General features: G+C 37.1%; 1 protein-coding gene and 1 long non-coding RNA gene across 2 annotated transcripts in view; both read left to right on the top strand.

Annotated features, from left to right (window-relative positions):
• Positions 1-8,960: 8,960 nt before the first annotated feature.
• On the top strand, positions 8,961-10,660 carry LOC127180676 (uncharacterized). Its single transcript, XR_007829680.1, has 3 exons — positions 8,961-9,373; positions 9,641-9,701; positions 9,839-10,660. It is a non-coding gene; the product is annotated as an uncharacterized LOC127180676 (long non-coding RNA).
• Positions 10,661-20,522: 9,862 nt separating this feature from the next.
• Positions 20,523-22,604, top strand: part of large2 (LARGE xylosyl- and glucuronyltransferase 2) — a 132,940-nt gene continuing 130,858 nt past the window's right edge. Inside the window, exon 1 of the mRNA XM_051134865.1 lies at positions 20,523-20,709. The gene's annotated coding sequence lies outside the window, so the exon portion shown is untranslated. The remainder of the gene's footprint in view (positions 20,710-22,604) is intronic.

Raw genomic sequence — 22,604 nt, 5'->3', positions numbered from 1 at the left:
GTTGCCCACAGTTATTGGCACCCAGTTATTCCTGACACATTTTTGTGTTGATTTTGATGTTTGTTTTGGATCATTATCCTAATGGAAGATCCAACCATGGCCCATTATAAGATTTCTAACAGAAACAGCCAGCTGTTGGTATTTGCTAGACTTCATGATGCCATGTATCTAAACAAGATGTTCACCTCCAGCACAAAAATAGGCCCACAACACAAAATCCAGCAGTATATTTAACTGTGGGCATGGGGTACTTTTTGTCCCTGTTTGCACCAAACCCATCTGGTGAGTTTGCTGCCAAAAACCTGTTTTTTTTTTTTTTAGTTTCATCTGACCATAAAAGCCAGTGCCATTTGAAGTTCCAGTCATGTCTGACAACTGAATATGCTGGAGTTTGTTTTTGGATGAGTGAGAAGGATTTTTCTTGAAACTCTCCTGAGCAACATGAGATGATGCAGGAGCTGTTTGACATTTTTAAAGCTTTCTGACCTCAAGATTCAACTAATCTCTGCAGTTCTTTAGCTGTGATCCTTGGAGAGGCTTTGGCCACTCAGACTCTCCTCCTCACCATGCATTAGGATGATATAGACACACGTCCTCTTCCGGACAGATTTGTAACATCTTTAGTTGATTGGATCTTCTTAATTATTACCCTAATTGTGGAAATGGGGATTTTCAGTGCTGTAGCTCTTTTCTATTTTGTGAAGCTCAACAATCTAGTTCAGCACATCAAAATTATACTCTTTGGTTTTACTCCTTGTGATGGATGATTAAGAGAATTTTGTCTTTGTGTTCCTCATATTTATAATCCTGAGCAGGACGTCATTCCTAGAAAATTTCATGCTCCTAGTCACCCTGGTGTGCTAAAATGTAAATATGAATGTGAATATACTACAGATTTATTTTACTCATAAGAATTTCTAGTGGTGCCAATAGTTTTGGCCAACATGCATTGGAGAAAAACATTGTTTGCATAATGTGAGTTCCCCTCACTTTCAGTTGTTGAAAGGTTAGAGCCTTGTGAATGTTTTGAATGAAAGGTAGAAATGATAACCAATACAGATTTATTTTCACAGCCTCCTTTGCTCATATTTTCCAAGGGTGCCAATATTTGTGGAGGGTATTGTACATTAGGAAACCAATATAGTGGTATTCAGCAGATATTAGAGATTGCTATAATTGATTGACAGTACTTAAATATTGATAGTTGTGCAATCTCATTGCTCTTTTTACATTTAGATTACTTTTGCTGTCATATAATGTTTACTTGAAGTTCATTGTTAAAAACACTAATAAGTTAATAATGCCATTAAATCAAAGCCCCTTTAAGGCAAGTCATTTTCACTCAAGCTAGATCAGCCAGTGTGCATGCGCAGTACTGAGCACACATCTCAGACTGCTGACTGTTTCTATAGCTGACTTCTAATGCCAGCTGCAGTGATGCGCTGATTTTTACTTTTCAATGATTGGCTCTTTCATTAAGAAGGTGGGGCTTCGAAGCGATAATGAGAGTTACATTTTTCCCCATTCAAAACTATATTAGTGACAAGTCTTTGCGTTACATGCAATCTTTAGCAAAAACAAGTGTTTTTGCTTTTTAGTGTTTTTTTGAAAAAAGATTTGTTCATTTTGCTGAACGAGACTCAAAGGTCAGAGTCGGTAAAATGATCCGAACTTCCCATCGCTACTACGAATCACGTCTTCGAATCACCACAAGTTCATCGTCAGTGTACTCTGGCTCAAAAAGGTAGAGTATGTTGAAAATATTATTTTCTCCTGCAACTTAAGAATTGTCCGACATCGTTGTGCCTTTTTGTTTGTAAACAGCTTTTGACTTACTTGCACTTTCTTAGTCTTTGTGCGTTCGCTTTGTAAACACTGGGTCTGTAGTTCCGCCTACGTTCTGTGTGACCTTTCAACATGATTCAATAGTACGTGAACGTACATCCCAGAGCCTGTGCTACATGAGCTTTTGTGCTTAAAAAGTATACAAATTTTTATTTTCCGCAAAAAAAAATGACCGATTGTTTCGCTAGATAAGACTCTTCTTCCTCAGCTGGGATCGTTTAGAGCCCTTTGAAGCTGCATTTAAACTACATTTTGGAAGTTCAAAATTGGGGCACCAATGAAGTCCATTATATGGAGAAAAATCCTGAAATGCTTTCCTTAAAAAACATAATTTCTTCACGACTGAAGACAGAAAGACATGAACATCTTGAATGACAAGGGGGTGAGAAAATTATTTGTGAATTGTTGTTCTGGAAGTGGACTTCTCCTTTAATATATAATAGTAAGTAACAGATTTTTATTAACTAATAATTTTGCTGTTGTGTTGTCTTTTCTTTAAAAAAAATCAATAAATCAACAAAAATAAATTGGGTTTTTTTTTAACATGCTGAAATTCTGATCACAATATTTTAATGAACATTGTCACTCTAACAGTATGGCATAGCAATGGCAAGATCATGGGTTGGATTCCCAGGGAAAGTAAGAACAGATTAAAATGTAAGTTGCTTTGGATAAAAGCGTCTGCCAACTGCATGAAAGTAAATGTAACAATTGTTCACTCTTTTTTATGCTGCTATTTTGGTATCATCTGTTTTATTAAAAAAATGTGTTTGGCTGCACATTGATCAGATGATTGGTTACTGTTTAAGTGGGTGATTCTTGGACAGAATAAGATGCAGCTTATTATTTGTTTTATTTTATGTACTGATTTAAGAGACCTTCAGCAATATCAAGTGTAGAATCCACACTAAGAAACAGTCACTCCAGTCAGAGCTACATTAGCTTGTTATCTGGTAAGCTGAATGCATGCCAAGACAGCTGACTTGTTGAAGTGCTGCGTGTGTTTGCATGTATAGTGCTATAAATGTGCACAGCTAAATTATTGTACATTCAGATTCAAGCCAAAAACATCCTTGGTGCTGTAATTACGGTGGAAGTCATTAGTATGTTAGTTCATTAAACTTGTTTAAGTTGATCCTTCATTGGATTATTGTAATAAAGGATGAAAATGTGTTGTGTATTGCACATCTCCGCACAACACTGAAATGTTTCTGAGCATCTGTATTTATAGTGTAAGACTCATACTAATTGCCTAATACTGTCTGATATACTTTAATAATGTTATATTGCTCTGCTGAAATTGAGAAAATTACAGCCATTCCAGCACCCACACAAACAGTCGGCAGAGTGCTAGATTAGCGTTTCTAATTAGTAATAGATTGTATTCAGCTTGTAATTATTGGTGATTAGGTTGTCTGGTGCTGAAGTAGTTTTCATAGTATCAGCTGTGCTGAGTCACTGACCTTCGGCTGACCAGCAGAATAATTTTCTGCCTCACCAAACAAATTGTCTTGTTGGGTCTCTAAACTGTCAAAATGAAGATAATTTGATGGAATTGGGTCAAATGATTTGGCTTAAACAACACTGTGTCAAGAAATGGCCTCATGTCTTGAGCTTAGTAAATTGAATTTGTCTTTAGAACACAGGCAGGGATATTTTCCTTTTTTATTAAATGACACCCTGTCTACTGAAGTGCCTCCATCTGATTTTAAGACACCATAGATGTCACTGCCTATGATATCCTATAATTCTGTGAATGCAGTTTTTCGGTTAGTTGGAAGGATAAAAGTCCCTTTAAGATTGATGTCTCTTCTGTGATTATTGTCCTAACGTGTTAAAACTGCACATGGTCCGCTCTTAGTTGGCAGTGCTTTTACAGTCAGGATGAAAAGATTGATGAGATCAATCGAAAACAGTGATGGCTTTGCAAGATACTGTCAGTGCTGGTTAGATTAATTACAAATTGCAGTCCACTACTGATTCTAAATTCCAAATTAGCAATGTAATCCATTTCAGGTAATATAATCAGACTACTTTTTTGATTACTTTTAGATCACGTTATCGACCAAAAATGTTACATTAAAGTAAATATTTAAAAAATTACAACAAAGTAAAACACATAAAATAAAAGAATTAAATATTATTCATGTTTACCTGTCGTGTGACCATATGAATATTATGCAGGTGTGTAATCAATAAAAAAGTAACTGTAGTCTAATTACGAGTATTTTAAAATGAAATATAATCAAGTACTTAAATTTTGGAACCTGGCTACTGTATAGCCTCACTTTTTGTTTCTCGTTCTCACAGTTAATTCTATTTATGCGCCACATGGGAAAAACACAATGGTACAGAAAGCTTTCTAATTGTCACTGGACTTGGCAGGACAATTTTTTTCCCCCTAGGCCATTTGGTTTAACGGTTAAAAGCTAAAATGCACATGAAAATGTGAACTATTTGAAATAGAGACTCCAAATTTGGCATGAAAGAACTTGAGACCCTCCTGAACCACTGTGCCAAATCTTATTAGACTCAGTTGGGACCATGCCTTGGTTCACGGGAATAGATTCGTTTCATGTTATTCCTTGTCCTCAGGTTTCGACACATGTCTATATTGTCTCTAATGGCTCCAAAGTTGCTGACAAGCAAATAGATGCTTAATGTCTCATTAGTGGTTAATAGGCACTTCTGATAAGTGCTTGTGTTTCTCTGCAAAAGCATGTTACGTAAGGCTTTCTCTTCTAGTCTTACATCAGTCTGGAGAGGGTAGGGACCTATTAACGACACCAACTGCTCTCTCCACACAAACACATCCACAAATATGTGGCTTAAGGGTTGTAAATCAGGAGTTTGAGGTCTTTATAACCCAGCTTTTGATGATGAGTGTGTGCTTAAGAGACGGAAAAAAACTTTAATTCAACTAATTTTTCCAGTTATGGGAAATGACTAAAATTCCCTGCTGGAGACCAAAAAGTGAAGGTTATATTTCTCAATGGGTTCTCTAATTAAAGCGTTATGTGTTGTCAGCTGAAAGGAGAGTGGTGGCTGAGCTTTAGTGGAGGAAATGGTGGAGAGAGAGAGAGAGAAAGGGCCGAGCTACATAAAGCTCAGGTGAGACCTTCATACTGCACACGCTGCACTCTGAGCATCCACTGATGACAGAGAACCTGCCTCAGCACCAATCTGGGCTTGTAATCACTCCGATTTGTTAACTAAATGAATCGTGTCCGGGCCGGCATCTCTGGGGAGACATTTTTATAACAGAAAAACAGAGAAGCTGGCAGGAAAGGTGGGAGACGAGCTCGGCAGCTGTCGGATGAGAGAGTGCTGGAGATTTCGACTCGCTTGAGTAGATTTCTCATTTTTAAATCTCTAAATATTATGGAGGGGAACAGTTGGGGCATGTATTTTGTGGCGACAAAGACAAATAAGCGGCAGCAGAGAAAGCGTTGTTTTGGAGGATTAAATACGCAACCAAGATGGAGGATTTTTGGAATACTTGGAGAAAGCTACTATTAGCATTCACATTCATCTCAATGGCAATTGCTTGGCTGGCGGCAAGAAGTATATGATTTGAAACCTGCTGTCTTTCCTCATGGGTACTCGTAATTGTTACATTGACAGAACAAAAGTTGATTGGCCATTAGAATGACATGCCCACAAGTGCATTGAAATTGCATGCTGCAATATGCATGCTTTTATTCATGACTTATAGATAGATTAGGCAACATGCTAGAGCAGAGGAGAAATAGGGAAATAAAAAATATAATAAAAAAAAAAAATAGGGAGTGGAAGTGTATTGGTTTAAGCTTGTGGATTGATTAAGTACTTGCAGACGAAGTGTGTCTTCAGCTTCTTCTTGAAAGTTATGATGGTCTCAGCAGTAGAGGTTGGCAGCTCATACTACCAGAGCGGAGCAGAGAGGGTAAAGGTTTTGGAAAGTGATTTTATGCCTCGTTGTGAAGGAACAACAAGACTTTGCTCGTTCAGTGACTGTAGACTTCAGTGAATTGAGTTAAGGAGGAGCAGTTCTAGTGGCAGTCCTAAAAGCCAGTTTCAAAATCTTAAAGGCTCAGATTTTTTTCAACAAGTGAGTTATTCTACGTATTGTTTGAAAAACGACTGGGAAGGGGAACTGGGCATACAGATTGGGGCTGATGTGTGGGAGGAGAGCCTCATTAGGATTCAATCTTGCTCTATTCATTTTAGGCATCAATTATTTTAATTCAAGGCGATGCGAAGACTGCACTATTCAAAATTTTAAAGGGGTCATCGGATACCCATTTTCCACAAGCTGATATGATTCTTTAGGGTCTTAATGAGAAGTCTATAACATACTTTCGTTAAAATTTCTCAGTGGTAGTGTAAAAAACACCCTTTTTACCATGTCAAAATCAGTCCTGTTCAGAGCGAGCCATTCTATTGCATGTTCCTTTAAATGCTAATGAGCTCTGCTCACCCCGCCCCTCTCTTTTGTGGGGTGATGAGCCGGTCTGTTTACATTAGTTGCACTTAGCTGCGTTTAGCTGCTAAACTTGGTAACTAGCACATTATTAAAAAAGGCAATTTGCAAAGATGCATAAAAACCGGTATAAAACCTCACTTCTGCTATAGGTGAAGCTGCATCATGAATGATTCACTCGAACATAAATGCATTTCCTTCTAAAACTAAAGTGACGTTAATCCTCTGCATCTTCAGTGACTCAGACGTTGGGAGTAAATGATGACTGCTATGATCATTATTACATCCAACAACAGAACATCTCAATCGCTCAGTCGGAGACAATCTTGTCTTCCCCTGCACCAGAGTAGACCCAATGGTGGTCGGAGTCGGACTGTTACAGCTCAGTCAGGGCGGGTCTAAGGTAAAATGGTCATGTCAATCAACTATCATGGGAGCGGCCTTTGTTGGTGTAATGTCACACCGACAAGAAGCTGAGAATGGCTTGGGTGAAAACCCAAACCACTAGGTGGAGTTTTGCATCCAATGAACCCTTTAAAGGAGAAGTCCACTTCCACAACAAAAATATACATATAATGTACTCACCCCCTTGTCATGCAAGATGTTCATGTCTTTCTTTCTTCAGTCGTAAAGAAATTATGTTTTTTTGAGGGAAACATTTCAGCATTTTTCTCCATATAATGGACTGATATGGTGCCCCAAGTTTGAACTTCCAAAATGCGGTTTCCGGTTCATGACAGTTAAGGTATGTCGAAAAACTCCCATCTCATGTTCCCCCTCAACTTCAAAATCACCCTATATCGCTGTTTTACCTTTTTTGTTAAGGGTGTTTAATCTTCTTTGCATGTTCACTTTGCAAAGACTGGGTCGGTATTTCTGCAGCGACGTAGGATGATGTTGAAATGATTTTTGAAGTTGAGGGAGAAAAAGCGATTGGAGTTTTCCGACATACCCTAACTGTCTACCCTAACTGTACCCTAACAGTCAGAATACACAGAGTTCAGAGAGCAAGACAAGACGAGCAGACAAGGGGGTGAGTACATTATCTGTAAATTTTTGTTCTGGAAGTGGACTTCTCCTTTAAGGTGTCCTTGTTACACTGTAATTATGCATTCAAAAGATTACTCCACTTCCAAAATAAAAATTTCCTGATAATTTACTCACCCCCATGTCATCCAAAATGTTCATGTCTTTCATGTCTTTTTTCTCCATATAGTGGACTTCAATGGTGCTCAACAGTTTGCAGGTTAAAAATGCAGTTTCAATGCAGCTTCAAAGGGCTCAACACAATCCCAGCTGAGGAATAAGAGTCTTATCTTGCAAACGATTGCTTTGAAAGAGATTAGTAGACTTGGTTTGGCCATGTGACAGCTACTTTCTGTGTGCATACTTTGGATGTGTGCTCAGAAAACCCTATATCACAAGTTTAAATTGATATGGCTTTAAATGCTTGCAAATAATAAGCTTTGATGATGATGAAGATGATGATGAAGTTTATAGTTTTTGTGAAGTTTAGGCTTGCAATCAGTGTTTGGTGGTTGTACATCAGGGTCATTCATCTGCCATTTCCTTTGATTTTAGGGATTACTCATGGGTAAGTTTAGGTTTAGGTGTAGGAATGTGGTCAAGATTAAAATTTTGGACTAAAATATTGTTCCAAGGTCAACAAAATATGTCTAACTCAGCAAAATCAGGACGTGCGTGTCACATGAGCATGATAGACATGACAATCAAAACCAAACAGATGTTTTGTATTTGAGGTATGAGCTGTAGAGGCACAGCCCATTTCGGGAGAGGGGGCGGGGAACAGCAACTTATGTGCATTTAAAGAGACATGCTCTCAAAATGATATAATAAAAAAAAATTGTGGGGTATTTGTAGCTAAAACTTCACAGACACATTCTAGGGACACCTGAGACTTATATTACATCTTGTAAAAAGGGGTGTAATAGGTCTCCTTTAAATTTGATTCTGGCCACAACCAGGAGCCAGTGGAGTGAGATCAGTATAAAACATCTGTATAAAGCAAGATCTAATGAAAAGTATAGTTGCACACAGGAATAATGAGACTAAACATGACTAAGACCTCATTTATTGCATCAATTATAATTTGAGGTTTGAAATGTATGGCTGTTTGTTTAAAGGGCAGAAGAATGTTTAATCCTAGCTTACATCCTTGTACCAATAGGTGGTGCTGTTCCAAAACTGGGTTTTGTTTCCCAGTTTCCCAGGAGCAAAGCCTCACTCCACACATGGCCTCTAGTGATTGGTGTAGAATGGCAGAAAGGTAATATAACTGATCTTGAAAAGTTGTCATTGCATTCCATATGACTCAAGCAGTGTAAAGAGAGCAGAGTATAGAAGATTAGAAAGATGTTTTTGTGATCTAACTAGTAGTTATTTTCCCAAATGGCTTAGGTGCCAAGAGTCCATGATAATTACTAAGCATGATCTCAAAAAACCAAATCCCAGCTTTTACAGCAAAATTTAAAATGGTGGGAATTATAGTTGGTTGGGACCTGAAACGGTTTTCACTTAACTCATGACCCAGTGAAGAATTGTGTATTTAGGCTATTCGGTTCAAAAGTTATAAGATAAAAATGTTTGTGAAACTTTGAACTGTTGGTGACACAATGGGGTTTGAGACTCCAAATTTGCTGAAGTTACCAAGATGGCTATGTCATACATTTCCCAGAATATTACAGTATTTCTACTGAGAATGTCAGTGCTCATTTGTGGGAGTGTGCATGCACATGATGAGTGCCAGTGAGGTCAGGATACGAGGGTTGGATATCTGATTGCTCTGTCTGCCGGGGGTCAGAAGGGGGACAGGAGTGAGCGTGGCACTAAGGTTTTGTGGAGCAAATTGGTTTTTGTGTATAGGATGAAAGGAGACACGGAGGAAAACTCCAGGGACACACTAAGAAAATGAAGACAGACGTGGAGAGAGACGGGGAAGCGAGATTTTTAGAGAGTTCACTCAAAAGAGCTAGCACAAAATCTTAGCATGCTAGACAGTTATCTGTCCTGTCAAAGTCTACCTTTAAAACAGACACATGCCGTCAGGTCAGTATATGAATATATATTCTCCTACTTTAAAATCTATTTACTAAAAACCTTCAAATCTATCACAAAATGTTTTAAAAAGCAAGAAAAACATTCCCACTATTGTATGCAAAATGTATGCTTTTATAAAAGGTTTTGGAAAATATTAATTTATTTAGATGAAATATATGAAGATATGTATCTGTATATTTTGATGCATGTTTGGAATTTGTAGTGTGTGGTTCTTATTTTTGATTTCTAGGTAATTTATTTTACTTATTTATTTAGCTAAGGCCAGTGCAAAATCTGCAAGCAACAATATACAAAAGAAAGACGAGACAACTTTCAGGTTGTGAAATTTTTATTTTCCCCATTTTAATACAATATTTTGAAGCATAAACTGGCGTCTTATTTACTGACTACCTATAATCCAGTTTAACTAGGCACTAAATGTATGTTTCTGTTCTTACTCTGTTTTCTTTTCAGGCAGACATTTGTCAAAGTACATCAATCACATGCTCAGTGTGTATGGGTTACGTCCATGTGAAAATGACTGTGTGTGCTTAGCTCACTGATCTGAAATGACCTTGTCCAGACCAAGACAGCTTCTGTACGCCTGCCAAAACACTTAACAAGCAATTTATGCTGATTGTAATAACGGGAGCATGCTGTCAACATTTATTCACTAAAGATGCACATTAACTCAGAATTCCCCTGACCCTTCATTTGAGACAGCACAGTAGGGTGTTTGGATAAGTCACCTCTCCCTGATGAAAACATAAGCACTGCAGCTGCTGTGTAATCTAATCTACATTCTGCTTTCCTCTTCTTAGTGCATTACCGACAGCACTACCTTTTATATGCCAAGATTTAATAGTCTTCAAGTACACCCCTTAACCTCTGCCCACTCCCTACCTCCACAAAAGAATAGCCCACCGATGACTGCAGATGAGTTCAGCAGAGGACGCTTTTACTGAAACTGAGAGCACTACAGTAACCCATCTACTCCCTCCTTTTCCTGTAACTCTGAATAGGACTGAGACTCATTATAAATAGAATGGGCTTAGTGTTTGTTATCTGTTCTATGATTGGCTGTTTGGGGTCTCTATTATGTTGTTTATACTATACATATCAGTGGTGTGTGAGGCGAATATCACTATTTTTATTAGGGTATGGACATTTATGAGTTTCTAACCTTATCTGTTTGGCTTAATTTAGAATAGCATACTATTTCTGCGTGATGTTTTGTACGAAACTCATTCCTCAACATACACTGGCCAAAATTATAAATGCAACACTTTTGTTTTTGCCCCCATTTTCCATGAGCTGAACTCAAAGATCTAAGACTTTTTCTATGTACACAAAAGGCCTATTTCTCTCAAATATTGTTCACAAATCTGTCTAAATCTGTGTTAGTGAGCACTTTGCCTTTGCCGAGATAATCCATCCACCTCACAGGTGTGGCATATCAAGATGCTGATTAGACAGCATGATTATTGCACAGGTGTGCCTTAGGCTGGCCACAGTAAAAGGCCATTCTAAAATGAACAGTTTTATTTTACTGGGGGGGTCCGGGGGGTCTGAAAGCCAGTCAGTGTCTGGTGTGACCACCATTTGCCTCACGCAGTGCAACACATCTCCTTCGCATAGAGTTGATCAGGTTGTTGATTGTGGCCTGTGGAATGTTGGTCCACTCCTCTTCAATGGCTGTGCGAAGTTGCTGGATATTGGCAGGAACTGGAACACACTGTCGTATACGCTGATCCAGAGCATCCCAAACATGCTCAATGGGTGACATGACCGGGGAGTATGCTGGCCATGCAAGAACTGTGTTTTTTTTAGCTACCAGGAATTGTGTACAGATCCTTGCAACATGGGGCCGTGCATTATCATGCTGCAACATGAGGTGATGGTCGTGGATAAATGGCACAACAATGGGCCTCAGGATCTTGTCATGGTATCTCTGTGCATTCAAAATGCCATCAATAAAATTCACCTGTTTTCATTGTCCATAACATACGCCTGCCCATACCATAACCACCATGGGCCACTCAATCCACAACGTTGACATCAGCAAACCACTTACCCACACAATGCCATACACACTGTCTGCCATCTGCCCTGTACAGTGAAAACCGGGATTCATCCATGAAGAGAACACCTCTCCAAAGTGCCAGACACCATCCAATATGAGCATTTGCCCACTTAAGTCGGTTACAATGGTCGAGACCCCGATGAGTACGACGAGCATGCAGATGAGCTTCCCTGGGACGGTTTCTGAGTTTGTGCAGCAATTCTTTGGTTATGCAAACCGATGGTTGCAGCAGCTGTCCGGGTGGCTGGTTTCAGACGATCTTGGAGGTGAAGATGCTGGATGTGGAGGTCCTGGACTGGTGTGGTTACACGTGGTCTGCGGTTGTCGGTTGGATGTACTGCCAAATTTTCTGAAACGCCTTTGGAGATGGCTTATGGTAGAGAAATGAACATTCAATTCATGGGCAACAGCTCTGGTGGACATTCCTGCAGTTAGCATGCCAACTGCACGCTCCCTCAAAACTTGCGACATCTGTGGCATTGTGCCGTCTGATAAAACTACACATTTTAGAGTGGCCTTTTATTGTGGCCAGCCTAAGGCACACCTGTGCAATAATCATGCTGTCTAATCAGCTGTCTAATATGCCACACCTGTGAGGTGGATGGATTATCTCGGCAAAGGAGAAGTGCTCACTAACACAGATTTAGACAGATTTGTGAACAGTATTTAAGAGAAATAGGCCTTTTGTGTACATGGAAAAAGGCTTAGATCTTTGAGTTCAGCTCATGAAAAATGGGGGCAAAAACAAAAGTGTTGCGTTTATAATTTTGTCCAGTGTATGTGCTATGAACAAGAATGATACCTCAAAAGTGTTACAGTAATTTCCTGTGATTTTTGTTTTGGATCCACATTCATTTCAAATACAGCTTCTAAACATTGCTTACATACTTACATATTAAAGTACTATGTTATTCATGATTAAGCAGTAGTGTATTTCAATAGAAACATTTTAATCTTTATTTGTGTAAAACAAATTAAGCCAGAATCAAGAATTACCTGAAATTCAAAGGATTTCAACAACTTCAAGGTTGTTATGGGATCACTGAGGGCAAGCATTGTATTATGCGACTGCATATTACTTTATGGAGAGTTAATAGCTATGTTCTGCCTTAAGAACAAATGGTGCAGCTGAATGAAGTACAGAATTAGTTACAAACTAGTATAGCAGTATAGGAGAATTCCATAAAGTGCATCTCAAATCATGTTCTTATGCACTATTTGGTGCTATATATAGAGTGTAAGTAGAGCAAGTAGCGTGTTCTCTCTGAAAATTACAGAAAGAAAAAGTGCACTTCAAACACCAAGATGATGCACTTAATGAACCGAAAAATGAAGTGTGGAACATTGGACACTTCATGCACTCAATTGTCATGGTTCCTTTTGTAGCAGAAGGGGAGGGGCTATCAGACTCTGAAAATGACCTTAAATACTTTATATGCTAGTCGAGTGCATAGTATAGGTGCATAGTGTATAGTGCATCATTTGGGACATGACTAGAGTCTTGAGGCTGGGCTCTTTGAACTGGGTCAGCAATAGTGGTGCCATTGCAACCACCCAAAACAACCACCCAGCAACTGCATAGCAGTGTCACTCAGAGCATCCTGGCAACCACTCACACCACACTAACATTATGTGAGCGAGCTTTGCACGATCAATCACTACTCCTTATTTACACATAAAATGTAACCAACCAACAGCGTTTTACATGGGCAATTATCAGCTACTTTTTATTTGGAAATGTAATAATCTAGTCTAGCATTCACAATTAATCCTAATGGAGCTGTAAGTACAGGGTTCCTCCTTTGATCGGCTTACTAAGCGTTCATACCGTTAGAGGAACTGCTGGGTTCACCCCAGTGCAGAGTAGAGCTGAGAGGTGCCTGACAGTCTAATCCAAAGAGGCTCAGAAAGACTTCTTGGCATTATGCTGCATGGATTTTTGTCACGGTTTCAGGGTGTCAGAATACAGGAATCCTGGAGTATTCACTGTTGCTCTAAAGGAATGCAAGGATAATTGTGACACTCAATAAATGTAATACCGGTAATAACTTAATGCACATTGCAGTCAGGTATGAGCGAGCAGAATTCAGTTTTCTACCTTCCCCCTAAATGCAAACCAGCTATGGAAAGCAAGTAGATTTCCCCCCCGTATTATTTAGTTTTTATTTACTTTTATGGGTATCAGTGAACACATTGGCCACAATTATTGGCACCTCTAGAAATTCTATTTGGGTAAAATATCTGAACTATATTCCCATTCATAATTAGTTTTTTTTTTTTTTAGCACACCAGGGTGACTAGGAACATAAAATTACCCAGGCATGACTTCCTGTTATAAATTCCTGTTATATTATAAATATAAGGAACACAAAGGCAAAATTCCGTTAATCATCCATCACAAGGAGTAAAACCAAAGAATATAGTTCTGATGTGCAGAACAAGATTGTTGAGCTTCACAAAATAAGAAAAAAAATGCTAAAGCACTGAAAATCCCTATTTCCACCATCAGGGCAATAATTAAGAAGTTCAAATCAACTGAAGATGGAAGAGGATATGTCTCTATATCATCCTACACTGTAAAAAACAATTTGTTGATTCAACTTAAAATAATTTGTTACCTGGCTGCCTTAAAATTTTAAGTTCAGTCAGCTCAAAAAAAGTTTAGTCAACTTGAAATGTTAAGTAGTACTAAGTGACAGCTTAGATATTTGAGTTTATTCAACTTAACATTTTAAGGCAGCTGGGTAACAAGCCCAGCTTTTAAGTTTAACAAACTAAATTGTTTGTTTAGTCAACTCAAATATGTAAGTTTTCACTTAGTACAACTTAACATTTGAAGTTGACTAAACTTATTTGAGTTGACTGAACTTAAAATTTTAAGTCAGCAGGGTAACAAATTATTTTAAGTTGACTCAACAAATTGTTTTTTACAGTGTAATGAATGGTAAGAAGGAGAGTATGAGTGTCCAAAGACTCTTCTATGGTCAGATGAAACAAAAAAATAGCTTTTTGGCAGCAAACCCTCCAGATGGGTATGGTAGAAATAGGGATAAAAAGTGTTCCATGGCCATGCACGTTAAATATAATGCTGGATCTTTAATGTTGTGCGCCAATGTTTCTGCCAAAGGTCTTGGACATCTTGTTCAGATACATGGCATCATGGATTCTATCAAATACCAACAGTTAAAAAAATCTGACCTGACTGCCTTTGTTAGAAATCTTATAATGGGCTGTGGTTGGATCTTCCATCAGGACAATGATATAAATCAAAAATCAAAATCAACACAAAAATGTGTAACTCAGCACAAAATGAAGCTTCTGCCATGGCCGTCCCAGTTCCCTGACCTGAACACTATAGAAAATATATGTAATATATGTAATGTATATAATATAGGAGAAAACTCAGAGCTGTGAACTTGAGAAAAGGACGTTGCAATAATTCGGTGCCAATAATTGTGGCCAACATGAACTAGAGAAAAACATTTATTTCATAATGAGACTATCCACCCACTTTCCATTTCAGTGAAAGGTTAGAATTTTGTGAATTTTTTAATGAAAGGTCAAATAGATAAACGGATTTAACTTCACATCCACCTTTGCTCATATTTACTAAGGGTGGCAATATTAGTGGAGGGCACTGTATGTGTGTGTGTACACATAATATATTAATGTACATATGGATTAATAAATAAAAAGTAATAATAGTATATATATTTGTGTGTGTGTATGTAAATAAATTAGGAAATTACTTCTATTACAATGATTTTTGAAAACATTATGAACATTATGCTTGAAAAATTTCAAAGTTTGAGGCTGAATATTTTGTGAATGAGCAAAGACCAAAAAGTTTTTCAGTTTCTAGTCTCCCATCTCTTCTGAGCTCTATAGGTTTATTCATGTGTGATGTAGCCAGGTGACTGATTCCTCAAAACCGATTACTCTTAGAGACGACAGATTTCAAGTTCTGACCCATCTCAGGTTGCCATTCATCTTTTCTGTCGCTCCAAATGAATTCAGCCGGGCAGATTGCTTGTGTGGAGCTTCCTGTCAAGCTCAGAGCTCTCTGCCAATGCTATCATCTCAACCCTTCCACCCAAATCAAAGATCTGTTGCTTTGGCTCTGTTTTTGCTCTTTGATTACTGTTTAACAATGAGTATGTACTCCGCTAATGGTGTTTTCCTTCAGGAGCTGTCTCTTTGGTGAAGTGGTTTGTTGTTTTCTGTGTGTGTTCATGACAGATTCTACCTTGCCGGATATGCTTTGTTTTCTTGGCTTTCCTTACAAAGGGCTATTTTAATGCATGGACAGAATACAGGTTTCAGGCCTATTTCAAGTGCTAAATACAGTTCTTCTATGAAAGAGTCCATTCTGTAACAATAGTAACTATATTACAAATTTCAGGTTCAGTTAGTATAGCATAAAAGCTGAATAAATGGAAACACAGTTGTTTTTAAGTACATGCATGTCTTTGCTGTCAATAAGTATATTCTTGGGTCAGGTCTTGAAAATAAAAGAAAACTGTTTAATTGCATGATCAATATGCAAGACGAAATCTTTAAAGGAATAGTTCACTCGAAAATAACATTTTGTTATGATTTCTTTTGCCTCATGTAGTCCCAAAACTCTGTGGAAGACAAATAAAGATACTTTGAAAACTGTCTAGGTAAGTTTGTGTTCATACAATGATATTAAGGAGAGTAAATGATTTGTGAGTTTTTATTTTTGTATGTACTATCACTTCAAGTGTTTGAGTGAAGGAAGGCGTACAAAATGAAAATAAATAAATGAATAAATAAAAGTTTTCATTAGATCTGAGAGGATTAAAAGGTTGGAATATGTATAAAATCCTTAAAGATTCAATATCAGATCTTGATTTCTGCAAGTTTACTGCAAATAAACAGCTTGTTGCAGGGTATGTGTGCTCTTCCTATAGCTCAGTGAAGAAATCAGTGTTTTTTTTTTTTTTTTGACACAGATGACACAGAATTTTGGGTCAAGTGTAACGACGTGACCCTAAAAAGGTTGTAAACAGATATCGTATGTGTTGTGCCACCAGGATGCAATTACAGCTCAGGAAACAAATTAGGCTTGAGTTATGCCTGCTGAGAGGACATGGATGAAGTCGAGGATGATGTGAAGGACAGAACATCCAAACCAGAAAAGTAGAAAAGAAGTTAGTTTTCGTTTAGTGGTCAATATTTGATAGATGTTTCAGATTTTTACCTCTAAAACACAATTATAGTTTTGTAATTATACTTAATTTTAACTCGAAAAATGCAGCAATGTCATACTCTCTCATTCTACACTAAATTACATTTAGTCATCAACACACAATTATGAACGGCACAGACTGTCCTCAAACTAAAGCTGCCGATGAGGTCAGCACACATCTAAAACAATGAGTGCTGACTCATGACTGAATGGAATCGACATCTTAAAAAACTAAAGAGGAACAAACACTGATACAAAATAGTGCCATCTTTCCCCTTTGAACACAGTTTTCAATTCAAATCAATCAAAAGGGTTTTTTTTTTTTTGGTGGGAAGTGTAATTTTTTTCTTCTTCCCCAAAATGAATCACATTTTTTAGGGCATAAACATGCTTGAAAACTCAACTTTGCACAGCAAAAGTAGAGAAAATTTACATCTGATATGCCTTTCAGAAGTAGGTGTGGCAAAATGGCTTGATAGCGCCACCTATAAAATTTTAACAAAGTTAAATGTATTTTTCACATACATGTACAAAATTTAGTAGACACATGTAACACACCAGTACTTACAAAAAAAGTCCCCGGGTATAAAGTATTAAACTCAACAGGAAGTCTGTTATTTTTAATTTTCTCTGCAAGTTCTTATAGTCATAGCGCCAAATGCTGCCAACAGGAAGTGGCATGTTTTACGCTCTAACAAACTCCTCATAGAGATTTAATGACATCAACATTATATTTGGTCAGCCTACTGTAAAGGCCTTTGCAATGTTTAATTGTGAAGATCTTGAGTCTTCGTTAAAGGGCGTGTGCATAGTGGCCTGACAAAGTTTGATGTTTCAATATGTAAAAGGAAGTTGTTATAACCAGTGTTGGCCATGTTACTTTAAAAAAGTAATTAATTATAGTTACTATTTACTTCTCACTGAGATAGTAACTGAGTTACACCACTATAAAAGTAACTAATTACCAGGGAAAATAACTATTGTGTTACTTTTTTAAAAAAATCTTCAAATATGTCAAATAACTTCGATGCCCCCAATGTTAAATGAATGAAATTTAAATTAAATAAATGAAATTTTAAAGTTAACTCACCAGAATTAAAAAGCTTATTGGCAGTTTTTTAAATATCTGAATGTACACTTAGCATCAGTCAGTTATTATAGCATTATAATTTTTTTTTTGGTGGGAAGTGATTTGTAATTTTCTTCTTCTTCCCCAAACTGAATCACATTTTTGAGGACCTAAACATGCTCGAACACTCATCTTTAGAATAACCATATATGAATGCATATTTGTCTGAACTTAGGACTTGTGGTGGTGCTTAAGATATTGTTTGTAATTTAATGTTTCTATAAAAAATGTGGAGGGGGGGGGGGGACTAAAAATAATACTGAAAAGATAAAAAACCTACTAATATTTCTACTGCTAATAACACCATAAAATTCACTAAGGATTAATGAGCTGCTGGGTTCATGGATATTAATCATTTTGTCTGCGTTTGCTCGAAATGATTTGCTGAAATTAAAACGGGGCTGTGATATGTGAGCGCCAGCCAATGAGATTGCTGTTTGCACAATAGTTCCACCTACTACTGGAGAAACCGGTGTTTGGGACTGTGTGCGTTCTTTGATATAAATTAATCAGTATCATAATTTTTCTCCTTCTCCAAAGTGATTAATCAAATGGCATTTATAGTTTAGGTAACCTCTTGCTGCCAAACCGAGGAGCTGATAATTGCCCCAAGATTGCAGATTTCAAATCATGTTCTTTTGAGAGGTCTTGGATGAGCCAAACATTACCACTGAGATACACTTAAAAATGCTTTTGGATAGTTTCTCCAGGTTTTAAAGATTTCTTTAAAGATTTAGAAGAGAAGTGGAGAGTGGAAAGGGACCAGAAGGCAACATGAGCAGCTTTCTTTATGTCACTTTGGTGCCTTCATTGCTTTTTTGGAGCATGTGGGTGTTTGTCAGGATAAGAGAGAACTTTGTACATGTTTACTCTCTTTGTCTGTCAAATAATGTTTCCATCTGTCAGTTCAGATGTTACTGAATAAGAGCTGGTGTAGCTTCTCTGTAACCCAGCACGAGTAGTCTGAAGGATCTGACGTTCTCCCACATGGCTGCGATGTCTTATCATATTTGAGCTGTCTGGAACACACGCTTCAGACAGACTGATCAAATTACTACAGTTCTGTGAAACTCCCGGTGTCTAATTCACTTATTCTCACTCTGTCATAAAGAGTTCTCTGTTGTTGTTCAGTGAGACTTTTGCTCCAGTAGCAGGGGCGGTTTACTTTGTAGAGCAAACATAACAAGTGAAAAACAGATTACCCATGACACTCTGTGACTCCCTATCACTGCAGCACTGTGAAGAATGTAAAAGGAATAGATCACCAAAAAAATGAAAATTTGATCATCCTTTAACCTTTGTGTTGTTCCAAACTCGTATGACTTTATTTCTTTAGTGGAACACAAATAAAGATCTTTAGAAAAATGTTTAAGCTGCTCTTCTCTGTAGAATGAAAGTGAAACGCTCACATTTTTATCCTACGATAACAGACAAAAGAGATAACAGAAGAGATTAATAATTTACATCATGATGATAATTGAGGGATTTCATGATAAACATATCACAATAAAAACAACGCTTAATGACATTAACAATTATGACAAAATATGATAGTCTATTAATACAGTCTAAATAACTTTTTCATGTTGTAATGATCAAATAATTACATATTTAAATTAAAATAAAAATATGTTTAAATATTTGGTATAATTTTGCTCCTTTACCTAAACTAATGTCAATTTGATTGAATATTGACAAAATTTAAAATATATTTTTCTCAAAAGAGAGAGGGAAAAAGTTACAGCAGCGGTGAATGTTTTCAGTTAATACTTTACATTTTTAAAGCTCAACAGCCGTAGTTGTTCTTCACTTTTATTATGAAAAAGAGCAGATTGGACATTCTGGAAAATGTCTTGTTTTGTGTTCCATGGCATATAGATTACATCTGGAATCCAACAACATGAGGATAAGTAAATAAAAGGCTTTTCAAAGGCTAATACTGTGTAATATTTATATTATTTTATTTTATTTTACACTTTAAATGTAATATTGAATAACACGATACAGTAACAATTATAATGAAGTACTTTACATGGGCTTTAGTGTGTAAGTCAGGACGTCTAAATTATTAAAAAAATGATATTAAAATGAACTTTAAAATAAAATTTTAATTTGACATTACAAAATGCACTTTTTAAATATGTACTGAAGTGTGTTAAGAGTAGAAGTGCATTTTATTTCATTAATATTATATTATCTGCCACAGTGTTTTTAAAATATGCTTTTAAGATTTGAAGGACACTAGATATGCACATTCAATACAATTAAGCACACTTCTTTTTCACAAAGGCCCTTGTTATTCATTTTCAGAAAATAAACAATTGAATCATAAAATGCTCCTGAATCTTCAGAGCTCACTGCGTGCTAGTGCGACATCTCCTGAGGAAATGGATCATCAAATGTCACTTGTTTATGACTGACTCATAGAGTCTCCAGTGAGGCATGAGCCACAGGGTTCATCACAACATTCACCCCCCTCCCCTTATGATATATTAGCAGATACAGAGCTTACATGGTAGGCTAATAGTAGCATAGAGGTCCAGACACTATTTTCAGCCATCTCTAGTGAGGAGCCAAAGCTTCTCCAGACTGAATATAGCAGCAGTGATTCCCATCAAGGGGCCATTGCTGTCTTAAACTAGCTGCTCTTGAAAAGCGCTCAGAATAGAGCAGAAATTTGAGGTTCTTGTCTCCCGAGAGCACAGTTAACTGTGCCACAGGCCTGCAGTGGGAAGCAGTTGAGTAAGTGAGATCTGGAAACAGGTGGGCTGTGTTTGAAACATGGTTCAGCTCAGAGAGGTGGACACAGATGTTCCAAGGTGGTTCTTCACTTAAGTTTAATCGTAGATCTGGAGAGGTGGAATAGATGTTAGCAACGCCTTACAAGAAGAATTCTCATCATAAAATTGTTCAGAAAGCAAGTAAGTCAAATATATGCTGGTTCTGGGGTGATTTTCTGGTTCAGTAATGCTAAAAGATCATATCTATCTATCTGCCTGTCCGTCCATTGATCTATCTATCTATCTATCTATCTATCTATCTATCTATCTATCTATCTATCTTTCTTTCTATGTGTCTTTCTATGTGTCTGTCTGTCTGTCCAGCCCTTCCAGCCATCCGTTGATCGATCTATCTATCTATCTATCTATCTATCTATCTATCTATCTATCTATCTATCTATCTATCTATCTATCTATCTATCTATCTATCTATCTATGTGTCTGTCTGTCTATTTGTCTGTCTGTCTGTCCATCTGTCCATTCTATCTATCTATCTGTCTATGTGTCTGTCTGTTTGTGCGTCTGTCTGTCCGTCCGTCCATTGATCTATCTATCTCTCTTTCTGTCTGTCTGTCCGTCCATTCTATCTATCTATCTATCTATGTATCCATCTATCTATCTGTCTATTTGTCTATCTATGTGTCTGTCTGTTTGTCTGTCCGTCCGTCCGTCCGTCTGTTGATCTATCTATCTATCTCTCTTTCTGTCTGTCTGTCTGTCCGTCCGTGCGTTCATCAGTTGTTCTATCTATCTGTCCATCTGTCTGTTTGTCATACTATCTATCTGTCTGTCCGTCTATCCGTCGGTCTGTTGATCTATCTATCTATCTATCTATCTGTCCATCTGTTCATCTGTTGTTCTTTCTATCTGTCCATCCGTCCATTTGTCATTCTATCTATCTGCCTGTCCATCCATCCGTTCACCCACCACCCTCCCGCCTGTCCATTTATCTATCTATCTATCTATCTATCTATCTATCTGTCCGTCCGTCCGTCCATTGTTTAGATGTCAATAACAACCCAATCAATCCATACATACAAATAAAACAGAATAAGTAAGTTCATAAATTATTTATATGTAATCAAATTTAATAACATGGAGAAGAAGTATTGAACTACTGAATTTATTTAATACTTTGTACATTACAGTTTTTCTCAGTCACTTTGGTGCATTTCTCAGATCAGAAATGAAATTCTCAAAACTACTTGTTTAACCTCCACATCATCTAGTTACTTGTGCACATCATAATAGCAGTTTCTCATTTATTTGAACAAGTTGCGATTGCTTTGGTACATTCATGCAATGGTTTTTGTACATTTGTCTGCATTTTCCTACATTATCAGTTGCTAGTGTCATGTTGCTCAAAATGTATTATATAGTTCTCTGTGCAATAGTCTTACCCCTCAAAACATCTAGTCATTAGTTCATCGTATAAGTCATTAAATGCAAAATGGTTGATATAGTTGTCATAAACTGTCAAGTATATTTTCTACACATTCCTGTTAGTCTATTTATAAATTTGCCATGCATTGTGCAGGTGAATCTTGACTTTCACTAATAAGGGAATGTAGATTAAACAATAACAAACCAGTTCTCTGAAATTCCTCATACAGTGCTGCATGCAAAAGCGAAGTTCTACCTAAGGGGTGATTCCTGTGTTTTCCTTTCTAATTTTGTATTTTCGCTTTTGTGCATCTGTCATGTACAAACATCTCACAGACATCTGTAAGATGTCACTTTTACATACACTCTAAATCATAAACATCTTACAGTAAAGACATCTAATAAAAGTCTATTTGACACCTGCTAGGAAACATGCAGATGAGCTAACACTCTAAAAAATAAATCTTGCACATGTAAATGTAGACGTGAAATAGACGTCTGAGTGATGTACGTGTACTATCAGGGATATTTCTTTTTCTTGTCTATCACAATGACTCTGTAATGTTTTTTTTTTTTCTTTTTTTTTTTTTGTCCTATCCAGTCTCTTTCAATCAATATCTCACATACAGTAATGTGTACATTTGTACTTTTGA

The sequence above is a fragment of the Labeo rohita genome, chromosome 18 (assembly GCF_022985175.1).
Source record: "Labeo rohita strain BAU-BD-2019 chromosome 18, IGBB_LRoh.1.0, whole genome shotgun sequence".
Taxonomy (NCBI): Eukaryota; Metazoa; Chordata; class Actinopteri; order Cypriniformes; family Cyprinidae; genus Labeo; species Labeo rohita.
Note: the sequence above shows the minus strand (reverse complement) of the source record. Positions and strands in the feature narration are given on the sequence as shown.